The sequence below is a fragment of the Arachis hypogaea genome, chromosome 14 (assembly GCF_003086295.3).
Source record: "Arachis hypogaea cultivar Tifrunner chromosome 14, arahy.Tifrunner.gnm2.J5K5, whole genome shotgun sequence".
In the NCBI taxonomy this organism is placed as follows: Eukaryota; Viridiplantae; Streptophyta; class Magnoliopsida; order Fabales; family Fabaceae; genus Arachis; species Arachis hypogaea.
Genome location: NC_092049.1, coordinates 104,842,718 through 104,857,745, shown reverse-complemented (window position 1 = coordinate 104,857,745; position 15,028 = coordinate 104,842,718). Strand labels below are relative to the sequence as shown.

Sequence of the window (15,028 nt, the reverse complement as noted above, 5' to 3'; positions counted from 1 at the left end):
AAGAAGTGAGGGAGGGGGTAGAAGAAATAAGGAGGGAAAAGAGAGAATAGGATTTGGGGAGAAAAAGATATGATAATTGGCAAAATTAGGGGGCTGTGCGACGCAAGCGACGCGATCGCGTGAGGCACGCGGTCGCGCGACTTGCGCTTAAGCTGAATGACGCGGTCGCGTCAGTCACGCGGTCACGTGACCCGTTTTATGCCATTGGCACGAGGGTAGCCTCGCACTCGCACAACTCTCTGTTCAAAATAAGTAAATGCCAAATTTTGGGTGACGCGATCGCGTGGGGCATGCGATCGCATGAGTGGGCTTTCAGAAGGACATGACGCAGACGCGTGAGGCACGCGATCACGTGAGAGGGACTGCGCGTCCAGCTCCAGTCCAGCACCACTCTAGCACAACTTTCGGCTGTGCACCATTATTACGTCGAAATTTTGGTCACGCGGCCGCGTGGGGCTCGTGGTCGCGTGGGAGGCCATTATTCCCATATGACGCGGTCGCGTGGAGTGATTTGTGCCATTGGCACGCCTTCAGCCCTGGTCCTGCGTAACTCTCTGTTCATATTAGTAATGTCTCCTATCTCCTTGCGACGCGGACGCGTCAACGAGGCGGTCGCGTCGCGTGATGTGTTTTTTTTTTAATAATATGCAAATGCAGTTGCACAAAATGTACTAATAAAGAGAAGAATTATTGAATAAGAAAACTAAAAATAAAGAAAAGAACGATCATACCATGGTGGGTTGTCTCCCACCTAGCACTTTGCTTTAACGTCCGTAAGTTGGACGCTCCACTAGCTCAGTCTTCGGTTATGTGGGGATCTTCCAAGAGGAAGATCTCAAGCTCCTTGTTTTTCTTCAGCTTCTCGCGATGGTATAGCTTTAGACGATGTCCATTAACTTTGATAAGTTCAGAGCTTGAAGGATGACTTAGGTGATAAACTTCGTACGGTTCGGCCTTTTCTACTCTGTATGGACCTTCCCATCTTGATCTCAACTTGCCTGGCATGAGCCTCAGTCGAGACTTGTAAAGGAGGACTAAGTCCCCAAGTTGGAACTCTTTTCTCTTGATGTGCTGATCATGTACAACCTTCATCTTCTCCTTGTATAGTCTTGAATTCTCATAAGCTTCTAGACGAAGGTTTTCTAGTTCCTGCAGTTGCAACTTCCTTTCAGCTCCGGCTTTCTCAATTTCCATGTTGAATTCCTTTACTGCCCAAAAGGCTTTGTGCTCTACTTCAACAGAGAGATGACAAGCTTTCCCATAAACTAAGCGGAAAGGACTCATCCCAATGGGTGTTTTGTATGCTGTTCTGTATGCCCAGAGTCCATCTTGTAGCCTGGTGCTCCAGTCTCTTCTATGAGGTTTGACTATCTTCTGCAAGATACGCTTTATCTCTCTATTTGACACCTCGGCTTGCCTATTAGTCTGGGGATGGTAGGCTATTGCAACTTTATGTATTATCCCGTGCTTCTTCATTAATCCTGTTAGTCTCCTATTACAAAAATGGGTGCCTTGATCGCTCACGATTGCTCGTGGTGATCCAAAGCGACAAATAATATGATTTCTCACAAAGGAAACAACAGTGTTAGCATCATCAGTGCGGGTAGGAATCGCTTCCACCCATTTGGAAACATAATCCACAGCTAACAATATATAGAAATAACCATTAGAATTTGGGAAAGGACCCATGAAGTCAATGCCCCAAACATCAAAAATTTCACAAAAAAGCATAATTTGTTGAGGCATCTCATCCCTCCTAGATATATTACCAAATTTCTGGCATGGGAAACAAGATCTACAAAATTCAGCAGCGTCTCTAAAAAGAGTAGGCCACCAGAATCCACAGTCTAAGATTTTTCTAGAAGTTCTTTGAGGGCCAAAATGTCCTCCACTCTTAGATGAGTGACAGGCCTCTAAGATGGACTGGAATTCTGATTGAGGCACACACCGTCTAATTACCTGGTCAGCACCACATCTCCATAAATATGGGTCATCCCATATATAATATTTAGACTCGCTTTTCAGCTTGTCTCTTTGATGCTTAGAAAAGTCTGGAGGAAAAGTGCGGCTAACTAGATAATTAGCTACAGGTGCATACCAAGGGACTATCTCAGATACTGCTTGCAGGTTATCAAATAGAAAATTATCAGCTATAGGAGTGGAGTCATCTGTGATATGTTCAAGGCGAATCAGGTGGTCTGCCACTAAATTCTGGTTTCCACTCCTATCCTTAATTTCTAAATCAAATTCTTGTAATAGCAGTATCCAACGTATAAGCCTTGGTTTGGACTCCTTTTTAGATAATAAATACCTTAGAGCTGCGTGGTCTGAATACACTACTACCTTCGTACCAAGTAAATAGGCTCGAAATTTATCTAGAGCAAAAACAATAGCAAGAAGCTCTTTCTCAGTAGTAGTGTAATTAGACTGAGCGACATCTAATGTTTTAGACGCATAAGCAATAACAAAGGGATCCTTACTTTCACGCTGAGCTAGTGCTGCTCCTACTGCATAGTTGGAAGCATCGCACATTATTTCAAATAGTTGGCTCCAGTTTGGTCCTCTTACAATTGGGGCTTGAGTCAGTGCGGTCTTCAGCTTATCAAACGCTTGTTTGCAATTTTCACTGAACTCGAACTCAATATCTTTCTGCAGTAATCTGGATAAGGGAAGTGCTACCTTACTGAAGTTCTTAATGAACCTCCTGTAAAAACCTGCATGGCCAAGGAAAGAACGGACCTCCCTCACCGAAGAGGGGTAAGGTAAACTAGAAATAACATCCACCTTTGCTGGATCTATAGAAATGCTAGTATTAGACACAACATGTCCTAGTACAATCCCTTGTTTAACCATAAAGTGACATTTTTCAAAATTTAATATAAGGTTTGTACTGACACATCTATCTAATACTCTAGATAATCCATCTAAGCAAAGGCTAAAGGAATCGCCGTATACACTAAAATCATCCATAAAAACCTCCATACAGTCCTCAATAAGATCAGAGAAAAGACTCATCATGCACCTTTGGAAAGTAGCTGGTACATTGCACAAGTCAAAGGGCATTCTCTTGTAAGCATAAGTCCCAAAAGGACATGTAAAAGTAGTATTTTTCTGATCCTCAGGAGCTATATGAATCTGGAAATAACCTGTGTAACCATCTAAAAAGCAATAATGTGATTTACCTGACAGGCGATCCAGTATTTGATCAATGAATGGAAAAGGATAGTGATCCTTACGGGTTGCTTGGTTGAGGCGTCTGTAGTCAATGCAGACCCTCCAGGCGTTCTGAACTCTGGTTGTCAGGAGCTCTCCATGCTCATTCTTCACTGCAGTGACTCCAGACATCTTTGGCACCACTTGTACTGGACTTACCCATTCACTGTCTGAGATGGGATAGATGATATCTGCCTTTAGTAGTCTGGTCACTTCCTTTTTGACAACCTCTAGGATAGTGGGGTTCAGTCTTCTCTGGGACTGACGGACAGGTCTTGCTCCCTCTTCTAAAAATATTCTATGCTCACATATTTGAGGGTTAATGCCTACTATGTCTGCCAAACTCCAACCAATTGCCTTCTTGTGCCTCCTCAGCACACCAAGTAGCTGCTCTTCCTGTTGAGAAGTGAGTTCCCTTGCAATGATAACCGGAAACTTCTGCCCATCTTCAAGGTAAGCATATTTGAGGTGTGGAGGAAGGGTTTTTAATTCTAACTTCTGATCATGTTCAGGCTCTGGGTTGTTTGGAGCTGGTAACAGTGGTAAGGCACTGTCATTGTCCTCTGAGAATATCTCCACACTTGGACCTTGTCCTGTGTGCTTCTCTTCAAATTCTTCCTGGTGAACTTCAGCCACGGTTTCATCTATAATGTCACACTAGAGGATAGAATGATCCTCTGGAGGATGCTTTATAACTCCATTCAGATTGAAGATCACTACTCGGCCATCTATTTCAAAAGAGTATGTTCCTGAAAAAGCATCTAATTTAAACTTTGAGGTCTTCAGGAATGGTCTTCCGAGTAGGATTGATGATGGCTTATCTGAGTCATTTTGGGGCATTTTCAGGATATAAAAATCAGTGGGAAATGTGAGCCCTTTAATGCCCACTAAAACATCTTCAGCAACTCCAGCCACTGTAATAATGCTTTTATCTGCTAACACAAAACGAGCTGCCGACCTTTTTAAGGGAGGGAGCCTCAAAATATCATATATAGACAAAGGCATTATACTCACACATGCTCCTAAATCACACATGCAGTCAGAAATTATTACACCACCAATAGTACAATTAACCATACAAGGACCTGGGTCACTACACTTTTCAGGTAAACCACCCATTAAAGCAGATATGGAACTTCCTAAAGGAATAGTTTCTAATTCATTAATTTTATATTTATGGATACATAAATCTTTTAGAAACTTTGCATATTTAGGTACCTGTTGAATAACATCAAAAAGGGAAACAGTTACCTCAACCTTTTTGAATATCTCTACCATTTTGGGATCAGGTTCCAGCTGCTTCCTGGGCTTCCTTGCAAGTTGTGGAAATAGAATGGGAGTGGCGTTTTCTGTAGTGTCTGCGCCTTTTGATGCTTCCTCCTGTGGGTGCACTTCTTCTTCTTCAGCTATGTCCTGTACGTCCTCTTCCTCTTCAACATCTTCTATTTCCATTACCTCTTCAGCTGAGGCATGTTCTGGTGAGCTTGGCTCCTCCTGACTCCTCTCCTGCAGTGTGGTTCCAGACCTTAGGGTGATGGCATTAATACCACCCTTGGGATTGGGTAATGGTTGAGAGGGAATTCCACTGGAGCTCGAAGGTTGGTTATTGGAGTCGTTCATTGATCCAATCTGGGAGACAAGAGCCTGCAAAGTAGCGGTCAGACCATTTAGAGTGGCATTAATGTTATTCTCCATGGTCTGCTATCTCCAATCCATAGATTGTAGTAAGTCATCATTAGCAGATGAAGAAGGATGGGTAAATTGAGAGGTCTGCTGTAGGGTATTCTGTGGTCCTTTGGATTGCCTTAGGTGAGGTGCTCTGTAAGGCTGATTCTGATTCTGCTGCCTGTTGTTGTTATTATTCCACCTCTGATATCCCTGATTATCTCTGCCTCTTCTATTGTTGTTGTCCCTCCAATTCTGGTTAGAATTATCCTGCCATCCATGGCTGTAGTTGCCACCTTGATTGTACCCTTGGTTGGGGCGGTCATAGAAGTTATGAATGGCTGCCACGGTGTTGTCTTCCTGCTGGAGCTGCGGACATTCATCAGTATAATGGCTGTAATCAGCACTGATTCCGCAAACTCTTTGTGGGACTAACTGTTGGTGTTGATGTGCTGGAAAAGGTTGAGCTTGCTGAATTGTTGTTGATTCAATTGAATTTGCTTCAGCAAGTTGGTCATTTCATAGATACTCTGAGTTAGAGCAGCAGTCTCTCTGCTAGAGGATACTTCTGCAACGGCTTTTGAACGGTCTTGTTTCTGCCTGTGATTCCTAGTAGATTCAGCTAAATCATTGATCAATTGCCATGCCTTATCAGTGGTCTTGTACTTTTTCATAGACCCATTGCTAGCACTTTCCAATGTGGTCTTATCTTGGGGCCTCATGCCCTGTGTGAAATAATCGAGTAACACTATCTTGTCAATCATATGGTGGGGGCAAGCTTTCAGAAGATTATTGAAGCGCTCCCAGTATTCATAAAGAGTTTCAGAGTCATCCTGAACTATCATGGAAATATCCTTCCTTAGTTTATCAGTAACTTCAGCTGGAAAGAACTTTTCCAAAAATTCTCTTCTCAGTGTATCCCAGTTGGATCCAGTTGCTGTGGGTTGAGTGTAGTACCACTCTCTTGCCTTTTCTTCAAGAGAAAACGGGAAGGCTTTCAGCAAAATTGAAGTTTCATTTGCACCATCATGCCTGACAGTAGAACAGGCTGCTTGAAAATCTCTCAGGTGCTTGATAGGCTCTTGAGCAGGTAAGCCATGAAACTTGGGCATCAAATTAAGCAGTGCAGTCTTTATTTCAAAGTCTATAGCCACCGCTGGGAGATGCGCTTGAAACGATTGCATTGTAAAATCAGGGGCTCCTTCCTCCTGGATAGTAACTCTTCTGGCTGCTGCCATGTTACCTGTACGTAAACCAACTGAATCAGTAGAACGGGAGCTGATTTCTTTCTCAAGTGGCATTTCAGACCCGCCCTCAGAGAGGACTAACCGACGTCGAGCTTGCCTTATTCTTGAAATAGTTCTTTCAATCTCAGGATCGAATACTGGCAAGCTTGGATCAGGAAGTGAACGCGTCATCTAACGAAAGAAACAAGCAGCTCATAGTAGCAAAATAAAATAAAATGTAAATAAATAAATTCCAATTAATAACTTTAGCACTCTATTGCAACTTCCCGGCAACGGCGCCAAAAATTGATGCGGGCGGAAATTGGCGAGTTAAGAATGATTATAAATTATGCGTTGCAAGTATAGTTCTCAACCAACCAGAAATCCGCTTATCAATTTAGAAGGGTGTCACAGAAATTAAAATTAAAATACTGGGAGTATGAATCGCAGGTCGTCTCCCAACGAGTTACAGGAAAGTGTGCTATTTTATTAATCAGAAGGTTTTCAAAAAGGTTTGAGTTGAATGGCAGAAAATTAAATTAGAGAATTTATATAAATTTAAATAAAAGCCTTGACTGGGAGTTGAACAGCTGGAAGCCCTATTCTTGTTGGAGTACTCTCAGGATTAATTGACAATTGGGGGTTATTATGTTTAGTTGTCCCTTACTAAGTAAGGGAAAGTCAAACAAGTTGGAATGTTGTTTCTATTCACAAGTTCTAATCCACTATTGGGAGGATTGATGTTAGTGACTAGAGAGCAATCCAACAATAAAACCAATTACAATCTTTCTCTTGAGCATCCTAACTCAAGGATTCCTTTCAATCAACTCCCCATCAAGTTAGGGAACTACTCGCTCATTGTAAATGTAAAATTCATAACATAAAAGGAATTAAAGAAAGACATGATAAATAACGATCAAAAGATTAATTGAAAATAAAAGTAATTCTTGTATTAATAAATACTAAAATAACCCAATAGTAAAATTAAGTAAATTAAGGAACATGGAAGAGTAAGAGACAAGTAAAGAGAACGAACTAGAATGTCGAAGTCTTGATGAGGCAATAACTCTTCTCAATATCCCAATGCAAAAACAATGAACATAACAAATTCTAAAACTATGAATGTGTAGAGAGAAAACCTAGAGGAGAGGAAAACTATATCTAAAAATTAAAACTATGCGGAATGAATCTTCTTTTTGGTTTCTGCATGTTCTCTGGCTCTAGTCTGCTTTTTTGGGCAAAAAACTGGGTCAAAATAGGGCCCGAAATCTCCCCCAGCGATTCTGCAGATTATGCAGATCGCGCATGTCACGCGATCGCGTCGCTCATGAAGACGCGTCATTCGGCGTTCTGCTTTGCCACGCGGTCGCGTCATCTATGCGGCCGTGTCGCTCGTGTTACTCCATGCCGCGCGGTCGAGTCATCCATGCGACCGCGTCACTACGATTTGCTCTTCTCCGCGCTATCGCGTCATCCATGCGGCTGCGTCGCTTCTCGCTGGTCATCTCCTCAATTCCTTGTGTTCCTTCCATTTTTGCAAGCTTCCTTTCCAATCTCCAACTCATTCATGCCCTATAAAGCCTGAAACACTTAACACACATATCACGGCATCAAATGGAATAAAGGAGAGATAAAATACATAATTAAAAGTCTCTAGGAAGCAAGTTTTCAATCATGTAATAACTTTAGGAAGGAATTATAAATGCATGCTTATTTAATGAATAAGTGGGTAAAGATCATGATAAAGCCACACAATTAGACATAATATAAACCATAAAGTAGTGGTTTATCAGCACACATCAATGAAGAATTACGACCTGTGCGGACGCACAGCCCTGTGCGCACGCACAAGTCGGGAAGGGACATCTGTCAGGGGCGCTCGCATAGTTTGTGCGAGTGAACAGACTTTATAAATTTTAGTACCTGTGCGTACGCACACCCCTGTGCATACGCACACTTTCAAAATCTTCCTGGGTGTGCGCACGCACACCCCTGTGCGGACGCACACGCCCTGTTTCATAATTTTAAACTTTGTTTTCAACTATTTCACCTTCTCGACAAGGTTGTAAGCTTCTATAACACCATTTTAAGACTCTTTGACTTATTTTCGGGTACTAGAACATGGAAAAAGTTCATAAGGGGTTTGATTTGGATTTTTCTTTGAAAAGTTAGCAAACGGAGGTTTAGGTTTCTGGTGTATTGTAGAAGAGTTAGTTGAGAGGGAAGGAAGAGTGGTGTATATGGTGATTGTTGACAATGAATTGGGAAATTGATGAACTAATGAGCCCGGAATGGAAGTAATGAATTGATGATGATTATGATGAGTTGAAGACTCAAAGAGGAATGATGATCTTGTTGAATAATGAGAGTGTGCCCAGCACTATATCCTTGGGTTAAGTATGATAAGTGTGCAAAGTATTATGTCCTTGGGATTGAATTATGATTGATAATCTTATTTGCTTCAAGAGTATGCCAGGCACTATATCCTTGGGTTATGCATGCAAGTGTGCCCGGCACTATATTCGTGGGTCAATAGAGTGTGCCCGACACTATCTTTGTGGGTGCGGTAGAAAAGCGACATCCGAAAGGATGTGTTGGGTTGGCATTTACGGACCAACAAGTGATATCACGAGCCAATAGGATAGGCATTCATCATATTCATCTTTTATGTGCTTGTTTGCTTTGATTACGTGAGTTTGCCTAATTGTATAACATGCCTATTTGCTTACTTGAACTACTTGCTTTATATGCTTCTACTTGTGTTTTATTTGTTTGTATTAATTGTGATTGTCTGGTGCCGAGGAGGTTAGGTAGGCGGTGGCGATGTATCCCACGGAGGTAAGGTTGGCGAAGGCTGTGGGATACAGCGGTGTGATTAGTATTAGTTAGAATCCCCCTAAGTTTAGAAAACCCTGGTTTATGGTTTAAGTTCTTTTATTTATTTTGTTCTAAGCTTGAATATCAGTATGTGATGTGGAGTTCTAGGATTGCCTTCGGTGTTCCGGAGCCTTACATCTTACATCATTGGGCACTGTTACCATACTGAGAACCTCCGGTTCTCATTCCATACTTTGTTGTTGTTTTTCAGATGTAGGTCGTAATCTACTTCGGTGAGATTGTGGATATGGTGACAAAGCGGAGTATGGTTCCTACTTGGTTTAATTTATATTACCTTTTTATTGTTACTTGATGAGAAGACTTTTGCGTGGTCTAGAAATTCGCAGATAAATCCTCGTTGCGAGTATAGTTTCTAAACCAACAAAAGTCCTTTCATACAAAAGTTTTGGTTGTCACAAGTAACAAACCCCTTTAAAATTGATAACCGAAGTATTTAAACCTCTGGTCGTCTTCTCAAGGAATTGCAGTGAGGTATGTTCTTATTATTATTGGTTATGAGTCTTGTAAATTGAGGGTTTTGAAAGTAAGGAATAAGTAATTTAAATGATAAGAAAAATAAATAAATGATTATAAAATAAACTCTTGGCAAGGTATGAAAATTCGGAAGTCCTATCCTAGTTATCCTTATCGGTGGTGATGAGAATTGAGTTTGATCTCACTTAGTTAACCTTTACTAAAGCAAAGGAAAGTCAAGTGGACTAATTAGTGTGATCCTCAAGTCCTAGTCAATCCCTAAGAAAGGACTAGAGTTAGTAGAATTCAAGTCAATTAGCAAAGATAACAATTATCAACCATAATAAGTTTAATAACTCAAGAGTCTCCAGTTAATCAATTAAAGCCAAGAATATAAAAAGCTAAATAAGAATCATAAATCTGAATTACCTCGATTTATATTAAATAAAGAAAATCATAACATGAATGTAGCATAAGCTAAATTGAAAAGATAAATAATAATTAAAGGTATATAATAAAAATAGAAAATAAATAAAAGGAACATTGAACCTGAGAAGAAGTTGAAATCCTAAATCCTTTAAGAGGAATCCTAATCCTAAAACCTAAGAGAGAGGAGAGAACCTCTCTCTCTAAAAACTACATCTAATCCTAAAATTACGTGAATATGAGTTGATGATATGAATGAATTGACTCCTCCACTTTATAGCCTCTAATATGTGTTTTCTAGGCCGAAAACTGGGTCGAAAACAGCCCAGAAATCGCTGGAGAAGAAATCTGCCACGCTGATTTTTGTCACTGCGATGCGTCCGCGTGGAGCACGCGTTCGCGTTGCCTAACGTCAGAGCAACTATGGCATATTATATATCAAATCGAAGCCCCGGACGTTAGCTTTCTAACGCAACTGAAACCGCATCATTTGGACCTCTGTAGCTCAAGTTATGACCGTTTTAGTACGAGAGAGTTAGGCTGACAACTTTGTAGTTCCTTCAACTTCTTGTATTCCTTCCACTTTTGCATGCTTCCTTTCCATCCTCCAAGCCATTCCTGCACTGTAAATCCTGAAATCACTTAATGCACATATCAAGGCATCGAATGGTAATAGGAGAGGATTAATAATTAGCAATTTAAAGGCCAAAGAAGCTTGTTTTCGCATATATCATATAATAAGGAAGGAATTGTAAAACATGCGATTTCTATGAATAAGCGTGAGAATAATAGATGAAAAACCATTCAATTTAGCACAATATAAACCATAAAATAGTGGTTTATCAACCTCCCCACACTTAAACATTAGCATGTCCTCATGCTAAACTTAAGAGAACTAAAAGAATGAAGGGGAATGGTAAGATGTATGAAATGCAAACTATCTATATGATTGCAACTATATGCAAAATGTTTCTACCTACTTGGTTAAAAGTAAACAAATTTTCTAAGACAAACATAAATCAGATTCCACTAATTCAAATCATACAATAAAAGACAAGTAAACTTGTAAGAAGACAGCTCATGAAAGCAGGGAACATAGAATCAAACATTGAACCCTCACTGGTAGTGTATATCACTCTAACTCTCAAGTGTCTAGGGTCAATCACTCTACTCTTCTCTAATCATGCTTTCTAAACTTTGTTCTTCATCTAACCAATCAACAAATATTTAATATACCAATGCAAACATCATGAGATCTTTTTAGGGTTGTAATAGGGCTGAGGTAAAGGTAAGGATATATATATATATATATATATATATATATATATATATATATATATATATATATATATATATATATAAGGCTAAGTGAGCTAACAAAGTGAATCCTTAATTAGTCTAAGATCTCACCTAACATATACATACTTTATATAACTTAAAATGCTTTACCTAGCTATCCAAAATTTTCCCACTTTTGTATTACATGCTCATGTATCAAAATTAATTTTTGAATTTTGTCCCATGTGCATTGATTCTTTTTATTTTGCATTGGGGAAATTTTTGTATCCTCTTATTTAATTACTTAAAAATTTTTTTTTATATATTATTATTATTATTATTATTATTATTATTATTATTATTATTATTATTATTATTATTATTATTATTATTTTCAATGCACATGGTAATTTAATTATTTTGATTTCACATGAGCATGCTTCCCAAACCTTGAAATAACTTATTCAATTTAATTCCCTTTTTTTTTCTATCATCCCATGTTCCCATAAAATTTCCCATACTTAATTTATACACAATATCTATCTTAAGCTAACCAAGGATTCAACTTGGGATTTTTATTTTATTTTTCTGCTTAAGGCTAGTAATGTGGTTATAAAATAGAAGAAGGGGTAGAAAGGCTCAAGGGGGCTAATAAAGGTGACATAAAAGGGTAGGCTTATTTGGGATAAGTGAGCAAAAACAAGTAAGAGCCTCAATCATATGCAAGCATGTAAATACACTAAATAATGGACATATAGAATGGGACAAAGCAAATATTGCAATTATAGAGAAGAAAACACACAAGAATAAAAATTTATGGTTAAATAATGTAACCATATAAATAAGCTCAAAATCTCACAGGTTGTGTGTTCTTTGGCTCAAAAACCATGTTCCAAATACAACTTCAAACAAATTTAACACAAAAAATTTTGATTTTAAATTAGTGAAAATTTTCAAAGATAGGGTCTTAAAAAGAAACTTATTATTCTTTCAACTAAGTAGTACTTAAATGCAAACAATCAACTACACATGCAATCTATTATGCAATGCAACAATGAACTAATAAAGAAAATAAAACAATGGTGTTGGAAAGAAGAAAATAGCTAACCCATGGAGATCGGTATCGACCTCTCCACACTTAAAGATTGCACCGTCCTCAGTGTATGCTAAGATGTACAAGTGGACGGGTTGCTTCAACTGATACTTTACTCCAAAGATTATGCAGGTGGACTTGTTTGTCTTCCCATTAAGAAGCTTTTCCTCTCCCTTCGTTGGTGGCCATCCTGAAAGAAGAGGGAAAAGAAGAAAAGTAACCCAAAAATAACGATAGAAAATAAATAAAATATGGGTGTTAATGCCAGATAATAAGGGTCCCAATTACATGGTAGCTACAACATGCAAGTGAGAAAACAGTAGAAGTACATGGTAAATCAAGAGTGCAAAAATTTGCAACAGCGGGGAAGAGAGTGCAAGACAATATAAATTCATGTCAATACAAAATTAATACAAATATCATAAAAGATTAGCGTTGACTTAAATAATATTACCCAATCAGAATAAAACAAGTCATGAAGTACCAGAATGATTTCAAGAAAAGATGTAACAGTTGAATAAGAAAATTTAACACCAATGGAAAAATAAAAACATGCACAAAATTAAAATGCAATGGATGAAAGTATGCAAATAAATTAAATAAAATAGAATGGAAGTGAAAAAGATGAGAAGTCAAATAAAATAAGAAAGGAAGAAGAAAGAAATAAGAAGGGAAAGAAAAGATTTGGATTTGGGGAAGAAAAGATTAGATAGTTGGCGCTGATATGGATAAGTTATGCGTCGCATGTGACACAGACGCGTGAGTGACGCATTTGCGCGGTTTGGCGCGATTGCTAAATGACGCGGACGCGTACGTCACGTGGTCGCGTGAGGTGATTGGTGCGATTGCCGCGAGAGCAGCCTCGTGTTCGCACAACTTTCTATTCGAAACTCTTTTTGCCGAATTTGAGGATGACGTGGTCGCGTGGTTGGCGCGATCGCGTGAATGGCTATACTTTGAAAAATGACGCGGACGCGTGGGGTACGCATTCGTGTGAGTGGGCTTGTGCTTTCAGCATGGGTCCAGCCCCATTCCAGCCCATCTTACTGCCATACACCCATTTACGTCGATTCCACAGAGCCACGCGTTCACGTGGGTGACGCGGACGCGTGTGAGGCATTTTTCGCAAATGACGCGGCCGTGTGGGTGATGCGGACGCGTGGGCATGTTTGTGCCCAAAGCGTGCCTCCAGCCACGCTTTCGCGTGACTTTCTATTTACTTTTCTTTTCTTCACAACGCACTAATGACGCGAGCGCGTCAGCGACGCTGCCGCGTCGCGTGCTTTTCTCTTTTTTTTTTTTGCAGGATGCAAAAATGCAATGATAATGTGGTTGCTATGAATAATTCCAGGTTCAATGAAAATAGAATAAAATAAAGCTCAAAAACAAACAAAACGAAATAAAATCAAAATTGAAGAAAAGGAACGATCATACCATGGTGGGTTGTCTCCCACCTAGCACTTTTAGTTAAAGTCCTTAAGTTGGACACTTGGTGAGCTCCTTGTTATGGTGGCTTGTGCTTGAACTCATCCAGGAATCTCCACCAATGTTTGTACTTCCAGTAACCTCCGGGGTCTCAAACTAGGCGCAGAAAGCCTTCAAGAAAGTTAAAGCAAGTGACAAGGCCCCAAGAGTATTGATTGCTAGAATGAATTCCGGGGTCCCAAACCTTGCTTTTGCACCCGTCTTCTTATTGATCATCATGATTCCATCCTGGTGGCAAGCAATCTGAATTCTCACTAAAGCGGCCAAACAACTTCCTAGACCCATTCAGTTGAGCTTTACACCAACCTTTGCATTTAAACTTTGAGCTTTCCACCATATTGAATCTTGCATGATAACTCCTACCACTAACCATCTTCCTCTTACTCTTAATGCCACGAAGAGCTCTAAGTTGACCATCCGTCTCCAGTAGCCCATATTCAAGTGGAATTAGAAAGCTAAGGGATATAAATTTTACCCACTTAAATGTTGTGAAGGATGATGGCAACTTAGGGGGAGGGGTCTCCAACAACTTTGGCAAGGTAGTTGCAGGCTTTACTCCCTTGTGCTATTCTCTGACAACTTCCACCTCTTTGTAAGCTTCTTTAATTTCAACCTCTTCCTCTTGGTAGCTTTCTTCCAATTCAATCTCCTCTTCAATGCTTTCCAAGGGCATCGGAGGTTGTGCTTCTTCTTCTTGAATCTCCATCTCTTGATCAACCTCTTCCAAGTCCTTAACCATGACATGCCTTGGAGGTTGTACACCCTCCTCAACATCAAATGCAACCGTCTTGGAAAGAGGCTCTATGTCTTGACTTTCCCATGGAGGTTCAGCATCTCTCAAGTCTTCAACCACTTCTTCCTCTGCAACTATTATGGCTTCCTCCACTTGTTCCAATATAAAGCCATGCTCCTCATTGTCCACCGAAGTTTCTAGTGTCTCCATCATGCTACGCTCTTCTTTTGATTCTCCACATGTAGCCATGGGAGTACTCTGAGTGCTCAGATATTGGGAAGCTATTATATTTACTACCTCGGTTAAGGCAGTAGTGAGTTCCAGTACGCTCCTTTGTATCCTCGCTTGCCCTTGAAGAAGAACACGAAGTTTGTCATTCACTGGAGGTTGGGGTGGATATGAGGGTTCATTGATTGGGAGAGAGGTTTCATAATACGGAGGTAGTTCTTCTTGATAAGGATATGGAGATGGTGAATATTGAGGTGGTGGTTCTGGGTTTGGTTCATATGGTGGTCAGTGTGGTGGATAAGGATTTGGGTCATATGGGGGTGTTTGGTT

General features: G+C 39.9%; 1 non-coding gene across 1 annotated transcript; it reads left to right on the top strand.

The window, feature by feature from the left end:
* Positions 1–5,636: 5,636 nt before the first annotated feature.
* Positions 5,637–5,744, top strand: LOC112746320 (small nucleolar RNA R71). Its single transcript, XR_003174211.1, has one exon. It is a non-coding gene; the product is annotated as a small nucleolar RNA R71 (small nucleolar RNA).
* Positions 5,745–15,028: the final 9,284 nt, after the last annotated feature.